General features: G+C 41.7%; 1 protein-coding gene across 4 annotated transcripts in view; it reads right to left on the bottom strand.

Moving 5' to 3' along the window:
* Positions 1-16,491, bottom strand: part of CDH20 (cadherin 20) — a 191,856-nt gene that overhangs the window by 80,189 nt on the left and 95,176 nt on the right. The gene's annotated exons all lie outside the window — the stretch shown is intronic.

Genomic DNA, 16,491 nt, shown 5'->3' with positions numbered 1-16,491 from the left:
TAACTTTCTCAGCAGATAGAGCTGGTAAAAGGCACTGCTAGCTACTGGCACAATCTGAAATTCCATGTGCAGCAAGGGATCCAGGACTGCTCCAAGGCTGCAAACCTGAGTGACAAGTGGAGGCTGAACCCCATGAATGATAGGTATCCCCATCCCTCCCAGGTCATAAGATCTGCCAAACAGTATCATCAGCTCTGTTTTGTCTGGCTTCAGGTTTAGCTAGTTCATAGATTCATAGATTCATAGATGTTAGGGTCGGAAGGGACCTCAATAGATCATCAAGTCCAACCCCCTGCATAAGCAGGAAAGAGTGCTGGGTCTAGATGACCCCAGCTAGATGGATATCCAACCTCCTCTTGAAGACCCTCAGGGTAGGGGAGAGCACCACCTCCCTTGGGAGCCCGTTCCAGACCTTGGCCACTCGAACTGTGAAGAAGGTCTTCCTAATGTCCAATCTAAATCTGCTCTCTGCTAGCTTGTGGCCATTGTTTCTTGTAACCCCCGGGGGCGCCTTGGTGAATAAGTACTCACCAATTCCCTTCTGTGCCCCCGTGATGAACTTAAAGGCAGCCACAAGGTCGCCTCTCAACCTTCTCTTGCGGAGGCTGAAAAGGTCCAGTTTCTCTATCTGATCCCCGACTTTTACCAGGCACTAGGAAAGGATTGAAACTGCAGGGCCTGGGTCAGATGGAAAGGCGAGGTAGAGCTGGAGGTCATCAGCATGCTGACAGGACTTCACTCCAGATCTCTGCAGAATCTTATCCAATGGCCTCAAACATACTGGAAGTAGGGACAACAAGATGGAAGCCTGGGAAATCCCACAGAAAAGGTCCAAGGGGATGACAAGCGCTTCCCCATCCCCACCCCTGGGACTTCCCTATTAGGAAAGAGTGCAGCTAATTAAATGTGGTTCTGCAAATACCTTTCAGGTCATGTAAATGCAGCATCAATGTTTCATGGTCAACTGCATCAATGATCGCTGAAACATCTAATAGGGTCAACAAAGTCAAGATTCCCCTGTTGATCTCCAAGTGAAACCATCAGCAAAGGCCACAGGATCCATACTATACCCAGGATGAAAGCTAAACTGACAGAGGTTAAGAAATCCAGTAGTGTTCAGATGTGCCTGGAGTTGTTGGGCAACCACCCATTTAATGATATTCCCCCAAAAAGGGAGGTTAGAAATGGGGCAGTAGTTGTCTTGGGAGTCAGCATGAAGATGTTATTTTTTAATTGGGCCAAGACAATCATAGACTTAAGAATGCCTGGCACTTTGTCCTCCTGAAGGAAGGCAATGGCAAGCCCTGCCAGCAATGGCCCTAATCTCCCTTGGCTAGCTTTTATAAGCCAGGGTGTCTTCTGCATCTCCCCAAACACATCATCAAAAAAACTGAAATTTATCCTTATAAACTAGACAAGACCAAGCTTCCCCAGCCCTAAACTCAGACTGCAGGTAAATTTGCTGTTCCCAAGTTATGATGGATATGAGGAACTTTGTTTGCAATGTAGGCGGCAAACTCATCATAATAGACTATGGATGATTCCGTTTCCTTGTGGAGACAACCTGGATTTACCAGACCATTCTGGTAAATGGCCACCGTGAACAGTTCTGCTCGATGGCACTGCAAATGCATTGACACTGGAGCAGAAAATCCTCATTGCTGCCATCACTGCCATTGCATATTAATTAGAAAGGGGTTTATGCCACAATCAGTCAGCTTCAGCATGGTTTGAGAACCCCTTACGCTCTAACCATCTATCCTCCCACTTCAGCTGCCTCATATAGGGGAACCTATGCTGCTACAGCAGTGGGAGTGGATACCTGGGTGCTACTATGTCTATGGTTGAGATCAGCATGCTATCCCACTGTTACCAACTGAGTAGCCACCAAGATCAGTGGGAATGTCCCCTAGAAAGTAAAGGAATCCCACTGGCTCCAAGAGTCTCTGGGACCAGACCATCCTTACTGGTCCACCACCCTGATGGAGGCATCCGGGAATAGGGATTCATGCCTTTAAGAAGGTAGTCAGAGGCATCGTAATGATACCCCCAGTGATCAGAACCCCTGTTTCCAAGTAGATGAAAAACATTAAGTCCAATATGTGTCTTGCTTTACATGTCAGCCCAATTGTCCCATGGTAGGCTTGGAGGCCTTGAAGTCCCTTTGTAACCCTGAAGAGCCAGCCTTGGCATGCATGTTGAAGCCATCCAAGAAATTAAGTCTAGATGTCCTCAACAACATATCTGAGTACAACTTGATGAGCTTGATCAGGGGATTCATAGTGCAGTGAAGTAGTTGATACAGTAAGAGAGATCTCTATTGTCATGAGCCTAGGCTGTGCAAAGGGAAGGGGAAAGGAAAAGGGAATCCAGTACCAGGTTTCAGCTGGTAATCAGCAGGGATCCAAGTTTTCCGTTGGCTGTGGAAAAGGGCGGTATCCACATTTTTCTGCGACCTACCCAAAGAACAGAGTGATGAGTGGCACCATTTCTGTTCCTGTTTATTTTAAGGGTTTTTTTATTTTATTTTATTTTTTCCCTCTCGGCCAGAGAGGGGGGGAGGGGCCACTGCTGATTCGCTAATAGGTAAAAATGGTGGCGAAAATAAAAGAGAGCGGAAATGACACCAATCACTGCAGGACACCACAGCTCTTTTGGTAGGTCATGGAAAAACGTGGATTTTTGTGTTTTTTAAACAGAGATTTTTTGGTTTTTTCCCCATGAAAAACTAAGATCCCTGCTAATGATCTTAAAATCAAATTTGCAAAATGCAAATTAAAATAGGATAAAAAGCATTAATAGATTTTTCAGGCACTTGAACACAGGAACACAATCACACTTGGGCACTTACATTTACTCACATGGCCAGCAGGTGGAATAAAATCCAGCCCCTCCTGTTTCACCATTAGATTTCATTTTGAGCTTGGGACATCCTAGACTACATTGCATGGTAACTATGGTAACAAAAGAATTTTTGCTAGTTATTATGAACTGCATTCTGGGTGCTTCAGGCTCCAGAGTGAAGTAAATCTCCATTCAGCGGTGAGAAATAGAGTTTTTCCTGTCCCAGTGCTGCTAAATGGAAGGATAAGCAGGTTGGCTGTTACGCAAAAGAGATTGGGTAGACAGGTTATGGGGTATGCATGTCATCTAACTAGGGCAGATATGGAGAATAGCTGCCTGGCTGCCCCCCCAAATATTAGGAGAATCTGAGAATCACAGAATGATAGAGAAGTAGGCCTAGTAGAGACCTTTGCAGGTGATCTAGTCTAACCCTCTGCCTCAGGCACAATCATCCCTATCTAAACCATCCCATACAAGTCCTTGTCTAACCTATTTTTAAAACTACAAAAACAACCCTGTTGTGCAGCTCCACGGTCTAGGATTCCCTAGGATCCTAACCTACTACAGGCAAAGCAAGGTGACAATGGTGATCAGTACCCTGCTACTGCAAAGATTGTTAAAATGTATTTGAAAAGATGGAGGAAGTTGCCTAACAGGTGCGTTTACACATACATCAACACACTTTAGTTAATGCGCGTTACATCTAGTACCTTTGGGCACCTATAAATGAGCATGGAGGCTGCTCCAATGTGCTAGAATTGCAGCACTGTGGAGCAGGCTCGATTGAGTCTGCTGGAGAGTGGCAATTGCCCTGCTCCAGCAGCCTCCTGCATCTTGTGTATCAGTATCCCTGAACTTCAAAATGGCAGCAGGGGTATTTGAACTAAAGCTTGTTGAACAAGCTTTAGTTCAAGCACCCCCATTGCTATTTTGAAGCATGGAGATACTGATACACGAGATGCAGCTGCACTTTAATTAGAGTGGCTCTTGGAGCCGCTTTAATTAAAGTGCCACCCCACGCCCCTGGAGCACATGTAAAAGTGCCCTCCATTGTCAGGTACAACAAAAATGCACATGAGCCTACCTTAATGCTCATTAACTAAAAAGCACAGTTTTTAAGTGCTACTTAAGGCGTATTATCTTATTTTAATTTGCATTAGCAAAAGCACATGATTTTTAAAGTGATGCTTTAATGAACATTAAAGTAGGCTAATGAACATTAAAGTGCACATGTAGATGCACCCAACATTTCTAAAACACAGCCTAAGAACTTAACACCATAAAAAGTGTCTCAAAGCAATCATCTTCCAGCAGATGCAGGGTAAGGATGATGATGATGATTACCATAAGTTGTCCCCCTGTCCAGAAGAAATATTTAGCCATCTATCAAGAAATATTTATTTAAAATATAGTCATATGCCTTCATTTATTTTTTGTTTAAAACATGGCCATTTATATGTAGAGCAGGTATAAATATCAAGCTGCAGGTAGCTGCTGTTATGTCTGTCTTTTGCAAGATTTTAAAACCTTCATCCCACGTTTTCTCTCTCAGGTCTGACATTTGCGCTGTGAGCCAATACTGACATCTGTATCTGGCCCTGACCTCACTGATTGCCTCATCTCCAACACTATGCCTGAAGGAATACCGGGCACATCTACACGCGACACTACTTTGCTGTAGCAATGTGGTGCTCATTATAGTGCATTGCTATAATGACGTAGGGGCTAAAAATAACCATGTGGCGCTGGCACGATGCGGTATGGGCTGTTACTACACCGTCATTTAGTACTGCCAAAAGGCGCCATAGGGGCATGTGTAGATATGCCCACCATTAAGCAATGGGATGAAGAACCTTTTCAGCCAGCCTCAGGTTGCTGTCTAAGGAATCAAACCAGCGCATAAAATAGAGTTTTACAGTATATGTATCTTTCTGAAGGTCCATAGTGCTATCTACTTTATTCTTATTGGTGAACTTCAAAGTGCTCCTGGGAATACAAAATATGAGTGCATGGCCTTCACAGCCAGCTTTCAGGCTTAAAGAATAAAGCAATAAGGAATAAAGACATGCTGACGTCATTTGTCCCAAAACTGTTCTAATCCAGTAAAAATAATTTGTATTTTTTGCATGTCAACCTCTAGGTTTTGGTCCTCAAACTCAATTATTGTGCGCCCCACAGGAAGCATGTGAGAGATCTTACCTAATTGGCCTCCCTGAATGTGACATATGCTATTAAAACACTTCAAAAGGAGAATTACATTATTCATCTTCATTTTCTTTCATAATCTAGTGTTGGGACTCCCTTCCCACCTTCAAAAATCCCCCAGGAAGGTATATATCCTTGTAGCTGACGACTACATTCATTTGGATTTCTTCAAGGCAAAACGGTCTTCTGTATTTATTGTTATATAAAGGGATAAAGGGTGACATAGGTTCCCATCTATTTTGATAAGAGGATGACCAGGCAGTTTCTTATATATGAATACTTAAAACAAGAGACCCTGCTTAATCTGAAAAGTGGCTGAAGATGCAATGGGCACTTTTTGAGGTTTGTAGTATTCTTGGCCAAAATTAGCCATAGTCCAAAATTAACCAAGACTTAAAGATGCACACAACTAAAATTAACTGTAGAGGTATGTAGTAAATAAGGACCCATCTTCCTAGTTAGCCCCTCTCCATGTGCACCGCACTAAAATTATGCTTCTTTTATAGTTACTGGACTTACCCCAACTCCTGAGAATTTCTTTCCTGTAATTTTGCCTTATTTTCTACCTACAAGTGCTATCTATACCTTTTAAGGAACTTAAGGGTTATACTAACAGAGTGATCACTGACTTATTAAGTCTGGTATCCTGCTTTTGAAAGCTGTCAATGACTGATTCTTCTATTTAAATAAGTCCCCTCTCACTCTTAGCTGATTGTAAATGGTAGTTCAGAAGTGAACAAAATGTTGACAAAAGCAACTTGGCTACAGATAAAAGAAGACTAATAGCATCAAAGAAGCTTATGCCAGAAAATTGGAAAGAGTGCTCTCCAAGTGAATGTAGAATGGATTTCTAGTTCACTCCAGATGGCATCTTACCAAAAGATGCTATATAGTATAAAGGGAAAGAGGGGGGGTCTTACTTTATAGACATAAGGTTAGAGATTGTGGGGAAAATTATAGATATATAAAGAGCTTAGTCTGTTTGTTTGTTTGTGTATCTGTCTGTTTGTCTGTCTGTCCGTAATGCTTTTGGCCAACAGTGCATGTGCCGCTGAGAGGGTGGGCGATGATTGGCTGCATATGTCCAGGCCTTGTGGCCCCAACTTTGCACTGCTGCCAGGGAAGTTTGTGGTGGCAGCAAACATGCCCCGGCCACCCGAGCACTGGGGCTTCCCCCCTCCATTTCCCTGCTTGAAGATGAAGGGGGGGATCACAGCAGCACACCCCTGCTGCCCAGTCCTGATGCCTACCAGAACAGTTGGCAGGGAGGGGGAGGTGGTGGGCAGGAAGGGAGGCAGGTGGATGTGGGCCAGGCAGAGCAGGCCAGGTGGATGCAAAGCAGGGGTGGGTGGGTGGTGCAGAGTGATGTGCAGTGGAAGCAATTGGGGGGGAGCAGGACTGGACACGGGGTGGTGGCAGCAGCGGGGGAGTGGGGCCTGATGTGGAGCGGTGGGGGAGGTGGGATGGGTGGTGCAGGGCTGGACACGGAGCTGTAGAGGGGGTGTAGCGGGGCCTGATGTGGAGCGGCGTAGGGGCACGGAGCTGGATGCAGGGCTCTGTCCCTGCCCCCCTCCCCCGTCATTCTTGATCAGCAATTTGCTACTCATAGATTCATAGATGTTAGGGTTGGAAGGGACCTCAATAGATCATCGAGTCTGACCCCCTGCATAAGCAGGAAAGAGTGCTGGGTCTAGATGACCCCAGCTAGATACTCATCTAACCTCCTCTTGAAGACCCCCAGGGTAGGGGAGAGCACCACCTCCCTTGGGAGCCCGTTCCAGACCTTGGCCACTCTAACTGTGAAGAAGTTCTTCCTAATGTCCAGTCTAAATCTGCTCTCTGCTAGCTTGTGGCCATTGTTTCTTGTAACAAATACTCACCAGTTCCCTTCTGTGCCCCCGTGATGAACTTATAGGCAGCCACAAGGTCGCCTCTCAACCTTCTCTTGCAGAGGCTGAAAAGGTCCAGTTTCTCTAGTCTCTCCTCGTAGGGCTTGGCCTGCAAGCCCTTAACCATACGCGTGGCCCTTCTCTGGACTCTCTCCAGGTTATCCGCATCCTTCTTGAAGTGTGGCACTCAGAATTGCATGCAGTACTCCAACTGCGGTCTGACCAGCGCCCTATAGAGGGGAAGTATCACCTCCTTGGACCTATTCGTCATGCATATCACCTCCTTGGACCTATTCGTCATGCATACTGTTTAACATAAGAGTTAAAAGACTAGTATTTGCAAAGTTAGATCTGACTGTATGCTTGTTACCTAAATATTTTATTTTCAGAGGAAATAAAACTACATTTTAATGGAAGTTTCTTTGGGAGAGGGGGAATTTGGATTACAAGTAATAGTGCTTTTAAGTACTAGTCATGGACTTTGAGGTTATTTTCATTATGTTGTTTAATACATCAGCTAATTTAGAAATAATAATTTTAAAACATCCAGCATGCCAATCCAGCTGTAAAATGCTTTAAGGGGCAACAAAAATTAATTGCTGACCCCTGTGATCAATTTGCACACTGAAGCATGAGTTAAGATTCCTTCTCCTTTGCTTGAAAATGATTGGGCCCTTTTAAAAATCTAACTCATTTATGGACTCACTGAAATCTTGGGGCAATTAATTAACAGGTTCACAAGATGCTATATAGAAATGCTTCCTGAAATTTGTTCCAAAATTACTAGCCATTAGTTCTGTCTTTTCTTTCTTTATATGCTGAGGGAGGTAAAAAAAAGGATTGATATCAATTGTATTATATAATTTGTAATTTTGTCCCCCCTCAATTGGATCTCTGCTAAGAGCCAGATCCAGTGCCTAAGTGAAAATTAATGGAAGTATTTTAGGGCTCATGACTTCATTTTTATTTGCTAGCTGACTAGCTCTGTGTTTTGAGATCTTTTATCAAGTTAGTGAAGCTTGATGGCATTTACCCTAGAGCAGTGGTTTTCAACCTGCGGTCCATGGATCCTTGGGGGCCCACAGACTCTTTCTAAGGGGTCCATGAAAGATGACTATGATCAATCAAGAGTATGTGAATATCCGCACTTACAATTCAAAGGGGTCTGCAACTCCATTCAAATTTTTTAGGGGTTCACAAATGAAAAAAAGTTGAAAACCACTGCCTTGGAGGACTTAAGGAAGTATCCAAAGCAATCTCTGAACCATTAGTGATTATCCTTGAGAACTCATGGAAGATGAGAGAGGTCCTACAGAAAAAAGGAAAAAGGTAAACAAAATACCTATCTCTAGAAAAGGAGGAGCCAAAGAATTATAGACCAATCAGCTGAATTTCAATACCAAGAAAGATACTGGAAGAACTTATTAAATAATCAGTTTGTAAGTACCTAGAGAAGAAAAAGGTGATTCGTGATAGCCAAACAAGATATGCCAGGAACAAATCATTATTAACCCATCTAATTTCTTTTCTTAGGGAGGGTAACGGGCTTAATGGAGTTGGGGCAAGCAGCAGATATGATACAGCTTGACTTTAGTAAATATTTTGACATAAATCCACAAGATATTTCCATTAGCAAACCAGAAGAAAATGGTTTAGATGGAATTCTCGTATGGTATGTGCACAAATGGTTGAAAAATTGTCCTCAGAAGGCATGAGATGCTGACTGTGCAGTAGCCAAAAAATACTGCACAGTAGTGCGTCATACCACGGACAGTGCTAATACACCACTACGCAGTATTATTAGACTACTGCATAGTAGCATCACCTAAAAGATGTTCACTGGCACTACTGCACAGTAACTCTGGTTACTGCACATTTATTTGGTACTTGCTAATACAACAGTGCACTGTTGAACCAGGAGGACACATCAAGCAGGGCCTGCAAAAGTCTGCCTTAGTCCCAGTATTAGTCAATATTTTCATTAATAACCTGGGTGATGCAGTAAAAAGTAAAATTATGAACTATATGGATGACAGGAAGCTGGGAGGAACAGCAAGCATTTTGGAAGACAGTTATAATTCAAAATGAACTTGATAATTTGGAGAAATGGTCTAATAAAATTAAAATGAAATCAGTAAGACAAGCCTAAAGTACTATAATTAGAAGGACAAAATATAATGTGCTAATACAAAATGGGGAATAACTGGCTAGGCAGCTACATTGCGAAAAAGGAGATAGGGATTATAATGGACAACAAACTAAATCTGAGCCAACTATATGATGCTATTACAGAGAAGGCAGATATCTTATTGAAACAAAAGTGTTGTATGTAAGGTAAGGGACGTAATTATTTAACACTATTCAAAGCTGGTGAGACTACAAAGAGGACAACGATCGCTTGTTCTCCAAGTCTACCAAGGGTAGGACAAGAATTAATTTGCTTAATTTGTGGGAAAGGAAATTTAAGTTAGATAGTAGGAAACACTGTAACTGTAGAGGTAGTTAAGCACTAGATCAAGCTTACCTAGAGAATGACCATTATGTAAGGTTTTTAAGAAGAGGTAGACAACATTTTATTAAAGCCTGTCTAGGGTATGCTTGCTAGCCTAAAAGCAGGGAGGTGGACTAGATGTCATCTTGAAGACACCTTCTGCTCCATGATTCTGGGATGTAAAAAGTCTATGGAAAATTCCTTATTCGCTCATTATACTTTATTCATTTTTACCATCTTCATTCTCCTTCATTATTCCTTCCTGCTTTATTGCTCATTTTGTGTAGAATTCTTCAGTTATTTTGCATGTTGGATCTGTATATGTTTTCAAATGCCTGAACTGTACAAATACTTGGATAGGCCAATCAGTATTAACATAAAGAATGAATATGAGATGAGATACTGATATTGCTTGTAAGAGGGGGTACTTACAACAGTTCAACTGAATCTGTTGTAACTGTTTTGCCTGTTTGTTCTCTCTCTCAGTAAGTGAAAGCTAAACAGCAGTAATTTATGGCCTGTTTAATTCAGGGGTAAGTCATTGTGGTTTATTTTCCCTTACAGGATAGAAATGAGACAGATGAAACAATTGCAATGATCAGGTGATGTGTGGCATTCACAAATGGTGAATCCCCCCACACACTTGAAGAGGTATACTTGTTTCTCTATTAAAAAACCGCAATGTGTACCCCACAAGGTGCTGGTGTGTGGGCACACTGGAAAAGCAAAACTCGGACAGAGGGTACATGGCAGGATGCAATGCATATTAATATAGTTAATAATCATAAACTTTGCTTTCTGTCTCTCTCTCTTATTTCTCTCTCTCCTCTCTTCTGTCTCTCTTCTTTCTCCTCTCTCTTCCCTGCCATTTATTACAACATGCTTAACAAAAAAGAATACACAAGAACAAAGGTAGGATGTGAAGGTGTATTGTTACCAGGTTTAGAATTTTTAGAAAACCTGGTATTTACTGTAAAAAAAACAAGAAGCAACATTTATGATTATTAACTTAATACGTAGTGCGTCCTGTCGCGTACCCTCCGCTCGAGTTTTGTTTTTCTGGTGTGCTCGCACTCCGGCACCTTACGGGGTACGCATTGTGATTTTTTTGGTACTCCGGCCAAAAATGTTGCCTACCTCTGGTTTACACTGTTTTTTTCCCCCCATTTACAATTGTTTTATATGGCTACCATAACTGATAAAACAATGTTTTATGATTACTAAATGTGTTGATGTTGTTTTAATACATAGTTTACCTAACTAGTTACCTGTGTGTATGAAAATTTGCCTGATACTAACATTCAGCCAAATTTATCTCAAACTGGTTTCAGTCATTTTGAAACTGGTTTATGTGCACTGAATATCTCTTTTGTTACAGGTTTAAACCAGTTTCTGATCACTTAAAGAAATTTATGTGTAATGTCTGTCCCTAGCCATGGAGCACAAGACATTTTGGGAACTGATGTTCTCTAGAATGGCAGTGGAGTTCCCTAGTGGTGAGAGGGAACTTTTACCCCATTTTTGTCACTTAAGCTCATGTTGGGAGGAGGAAAAATATTGCTGATTTCAGAGTAAAAAAATGGAGGTAATTTTTCCTGCTAACAACAGTGAACACCACTGTGTCCCTACAGAACTCTGATTTCCATAACACCTTTAACTCCATAACACACAAACGGCCTGCGTTGCTGCAATGTGTGGCCAGAAAGTGCAGACAGAGCATGGGATGGGAAGGTAATCCACCCTCTTCCTGTCCTGAAACCCCTCCCCTTAGGTGGTACCGAGGGCACATGTCCTGCTCATCCACCCCACATTAATCTACTGTCTACACATGGCAATCTTTACCACAAGGATGTAGAATTTTCTTTTGACAAGGTTCCTATTTGTGCATGGGCTAACTGATACCTTATTAATGTCTGAATTAAAATGTCACTAGCCATGCAGTACTCCCCACAGCTGCCTGAAAATGACTCTCAGACTACAGGTTCATGTTGATGAATTCACTGACCCTTTCATTTAAATATAGCCTATTTCAATTAAACAAACCAAGTTTGATCCCAGGTGGCTCAACTGAATTGTTTTATAATATCATAGGACTTAATGAGGAATTTTTCTTTGCATTATTCAGATCTAGTGTAAAAATGCCATCCTAGTTAGTTGGGTTTATAGAAGATCCACTGGAACTTTATGCAAGTGATACCCCCTATGAAATATACACTACTTTGGTTAATTACAGTCTGTTAACCTGCTAGTTCAAATGATTATGATATGGTAGTACCAGGCCTATACATGAATATAATGTTATAAGGGGTGGATCCAGAGATTAATTCAGTGGCATGGATACACCCCCATTTCAGTCCACTATGCCAGGACATCAGCAGCTAAGGATGTTTTCTCTAAGTCCCTGAACCAAGTAAGAATCCTCCTTTCCTTCCCTTTCTTGCTCAAAAACACATCCCTTCCCCTCCCCTCTGCTGCCCACTGATGCCACTGTCTTTGGTTATTCCTGGACTGGGGTGGGGGAGAATGGGAGGGGAGGAGAGGGGCCCTGTCACTGAGCTTGAGGGACTTAAAAAAAGCCCCCTGCTGCTAGTCTGCCTGCCACCATATGGGGGGATGGGTGGGGGCAGGTGTGCAGCCACCACTGCTCCTGGACCCCTCTTTATGAAATTCTGGATCTGCCCATGGATATTACTCTTCTCTTTAAAATAACCCTAGAGACACCTTTTTTTTAGTGATGTTGAAATGATTGTATATGTATAAGAATAATTTTTCTATAAGAACTTCATCCTGACTTCTAATTTTGTACCCATGGGACAAAAATCTTGCTTTCCTTACTCACTCATCTAGTCCATATGACTTTGACTTGAATATTTAGATGAAGAAAATGATCAAGATTTTACTGGCAAGCAGTTAATGCAACTTTCTGGTAGCAAATGATAGAAATTAAACATTGTACTCTTTGTTTTTCAGGAAGAAGGGTTGTGTGCACCTTGAAACTTAAAAGTGAACTAGTAAAGTTCCATTGTTTGATCCCATAATTAACAATACTGGCAAATTGTGCCAATAAATGACAGCAGGCACAAAATAGGCCTGCAAGCACTACAATTTAGTCTGTATACTACTTAAAGTGATTTGAGGTCCTTTGGAATGCAAGATACAATATAAGTGCACAGTGATCACATCTACAGGAGACATTGACTACGCAATAGCCCGTGACTACTGCTCAGTAGCATCGTGTAGCAGGAAGCATAATGCGATGCTACTGTGCAGTAGTCATGAGCTAATGCAGAGTCAGCGACATGAAAGCGCCGTCCTCAGTGCGACTGCACAATAACACTGATTACTGTGTAGTTATTTAGTACTTGTTCATAACTTTGTAACGACTGTGCAATCAGCATCTCATGTAGATGTGGCCAGTATCATCTATCAAAAGTCAATTACCTACTTCACTTAGACCTCTGCAATCTCTTCTTTCTTTGGGAAATTTTGGGTAGCTCCTGGAGTTCTTAACCCCTGGATTATCTGCACATTTATATTTTAAGATAGTTTGAAGCACTTGTTGGGTGACTTAAAGATACGCCACTCCAGGGCAGGATTATCTCTGATGCATATTAACCAGCTTGTGTAATGTTAAGGTGTAGCTACTCTAGGCTACACCTAAGTAGGGTAAACACTCCATTTGTACCCCTTCCCATGTTGGCTTGGATTGGGCCCATTATCCCCCCCTGCCCCTCTCCCAGATCCCTACTTACTGCCCCTCCTACCCCCCTCTCCTGCTTACTTGTGGCTGTCTGTGCTGTCAATCCCAGGGCAGCAGGAAAGGAAGCGTTAAACTGCCTTCATGGTTGCTGCTGCTGCCACTTCTGCCTGGGTGGGCTCAGCCTGGAGGAGAGCAGCAGCCCAGCAATGGTGGCTGGGCATGCAGGTTAGCCCTTCTCTGCCTCCTTCCTTGGGATAGACAACATGGCAGCAACAAGTAAGGGGCGGGGGGGGGGTGCTGATGGGCAGGGGAAACAGGGGGAACCTTGGGGGTCATTAGGAAGAAGGGGAAAGCCCAGAATTGGGGGGAGGGGGTGGGGATTATCTCCTTTCAGTCCTCCAGGCTTCTGCTGGCCTGAACTTGTGACTGCTCCAAACTTGAGCTAGCGCTAACACCCACCAACACTTGTGATGCTCCCAGTAAAAGGTGTAACAACGCCCTTTCTAGCAATATTTGAAAGAAAGTTTTTCTTTCCCTGCCAATCTGGGACTTCAAGCAAAATACAATTGAAAGGAAAACTCCATTTATTTTCTGAAATGTCCAAATGATCTCAGCTTGTTAAAATATAAGGGTACTGGGCTCCTTTCCTTAACTAACATTACAGTTAAGTTTAAGAAAAAAAATCAGTATGCATTATGTGGTAAAGCTGGTGTCCATTTTACCTATTGAATATGATGGGCATGTATATACATTACCAGAGGACAACTGGGAAGACAGAATTAAGACAGACAGCTCACACATTCATAAATATTTTCATAGCCCTGTTGCAGGGAAAGTGCAAGGCAGCAGCATTGTACAGATTGTATTGATTAAGGGATGAACCTGGGAAATTATATTTTTCATAAAGAAGCTTGCTGCAATTGAAAGGCTGAAGAAAAAGTAGTAAGATAGTGAATACATCTGATTCAGATAATCACAGAGAAGGTGATGTGTAGGAAGGATTTACATCAAGGAAGTAGTGTCTTACTAGATTAGAGCAGAGAGAGTATTCCAAAGCTAGGGTAGGGCGTAGAACGCCTGCTCCACTTTGCATCCTGTTCCACACAAGGAAAAAGCCAAGTAAAAAGGGGTGAAGGCCAGTTTTGTGAGAGCTGGGACTACAATACATTAGTCCCTCGCTTGTAACCTGGATTTAGCCCTCAGTACCAGCCTGCTTTCCCACTATTGAGTTGTCCCTGCTTTTTGGTGGATGCGCTGCTGGTAGAGAAGGAGCTTGAAGCAGTCGCTGAGCCATCAATGCAAAGCCAGGCTCCAGCACCAGCAAAATATTTAGGATCTGATATCCCTCATAGGACAAGGATTCCATGACTGTCCTAGGACAAAGGCAGAGGAGTATTATGAAATATGAGGGTTACGGAGGTGGGGTGGAACTGCAGTAAAAGAGAACATTTCAAAATGTGAGCAGATGTTATGCAGTAAGGCTACTGACAGACATCACATTTGTCCCAGGATGAACCATTTTGTCCTAGGATGAAGTGCAGTTGTTCAGATGTCCATGTCCATTGTTCCGTGATAAATCCTAAGAAAGTTTCATGAAATCAGAAGTACTAATAATTTATCCTGCGACATTGCTGAGTACATCTGAATGTTTATTCCAGGACAGCATCATTGATTTAATAGCAGAAAAGCAGTGGTACAGTCAGCTACTGACTAAACCCTGATTAGATGGGTAGTATGTGTATGCACCAATCCTGGGATATTTCAGTTCTGAGACAAACAGAGGCACAACTTGTTCAGGGATACATGCAATGTCTTTTCCTACTCTAAATTGTTACTGCTTCATTCAGGGTTAAAGTTGGAGTGTTTTTGCTACATTTGTACGGTTCTCACTTAGTTTATGGATAACAATTAGAAGATAAGTTTGCTGCGCTTCTGAAACACTCTCCTTTTGAAATAGGTGCAAATGTCTGTGTGTCCATATCCTAATACTCCAGTAAAAATCACCTTCCACTCCAGGAATCACCTTGACAGTTCTAAGTTCTCATAATCCGGCAGTTTACAGCTATAAGCTTGGCAAGCCATCAAAACCCCTCTCTGGAAGCCACTGTGAAATGTGTACAGTGAAAAAACTGGGAAGATGGAAGTGTGGCCAAAGCATGGTAGGTACAAATCTAGCAGTAAATAAGGCATAGTCCTCCTTGTTCTTTGTCTTGCAAGATGGCAGGTACCCTGGGTATAACATCAGAGCCACCTCCAGCCAGAGAAAAGTTAGAACTTCCACTGGTGATTTCACAGCCGGCACGTAATATTTCAGAGTATTTTTCATGCATTTTTACCTATGCCTACAATCTTTGTTTCAAAACAGTAGAAGTTTACTGTATTGAAAATCCACACACATCATTAATTTTGGCGGGTGGACAATGTAATGTCTATAAACATTTTGATACAGAGTAGAAGAACTGAATTTAACAGGAAAAAGAAAGTGCTGTGTATTGGAAAAAATATATACCACGGACAATAAAACATTTGATTTCTGTTTTAACATTCTATCACTATTTTAAGAATAGATGTAGTGTCTGTCCAACACTATTAATTAACATAAGAGAGCTTCATTCACTGTAACACTTCTTTTTCTTCAAATAAATACATATATTGTTATAGATCCTACACTCGTTTTGCTACAAGGCACATTTCAAAACAACATGTGCTGTTTCTGATGCAATACTGTATCAATCTGATTATATTCTACATAATAAGGCATGCTTTCAGATAAAATACTACACAGATATTTATTTAAAAGGATGCCTTTGATGTTATGTGAACTAGGGAAATCTTAAAATTCTCAAGAAATATAAGAGAAATTCTATGTCATTGCAATCAGTTTTAATCCATTGTAGAAATCAGTGTGTCCTGTACCAATGCTATTCTAATCTACTTCCCAACATAAGCATTAGCTAGACAGTCGAGACATGCAGATTAATTTTTGAACAAGAATTTCTTGAAAGCACAAATAGAATATTGTGGTACTTAAAACCGGTTTTACAAATCATCTTTTCAATTTCAAGTATTTTACAAATGATTTAAGAGTAACATTTTTCTGTATCTGCCATGCTTAAGTAATGCAAGATTTTAAAATTAAGAGTGGGGTCATATAAACTTTCAATAAGAAATAGCAAAATTATTCTGACTTGCCTTCTACAGATTCCAGTGACTAAAATATACAAATGACTAATATATTTTAACATGACAAAATCAGGCAGTTTACCCTGATTTTAGCAAACTCAGCTGATGGATTTGTTTCTCACCAGCAGAAAAAATATTTCCCCCTGTTTTTTCTTTTAAATCAAATGATCCATTTCTTT

This window comes from Alligator mississippiensis, chromosome 3 (genome assembly GCF_030867095.1).
Source record: "Alligator mississippiensis isolate rAllMis1 chromosome 3, rAllMis1, whole genome shotgun sequence".
NCBI lineage: Eukaryota > Metazoa > Chordata > Crocodylia > Alligatoridae > Alligator > Alligator mississippiensis.
The sequence above is the reverse complement of the archived record's forward strand: the minus strand, read 5'-3'. Positions and strand labels throughout refer to the sequence as shown.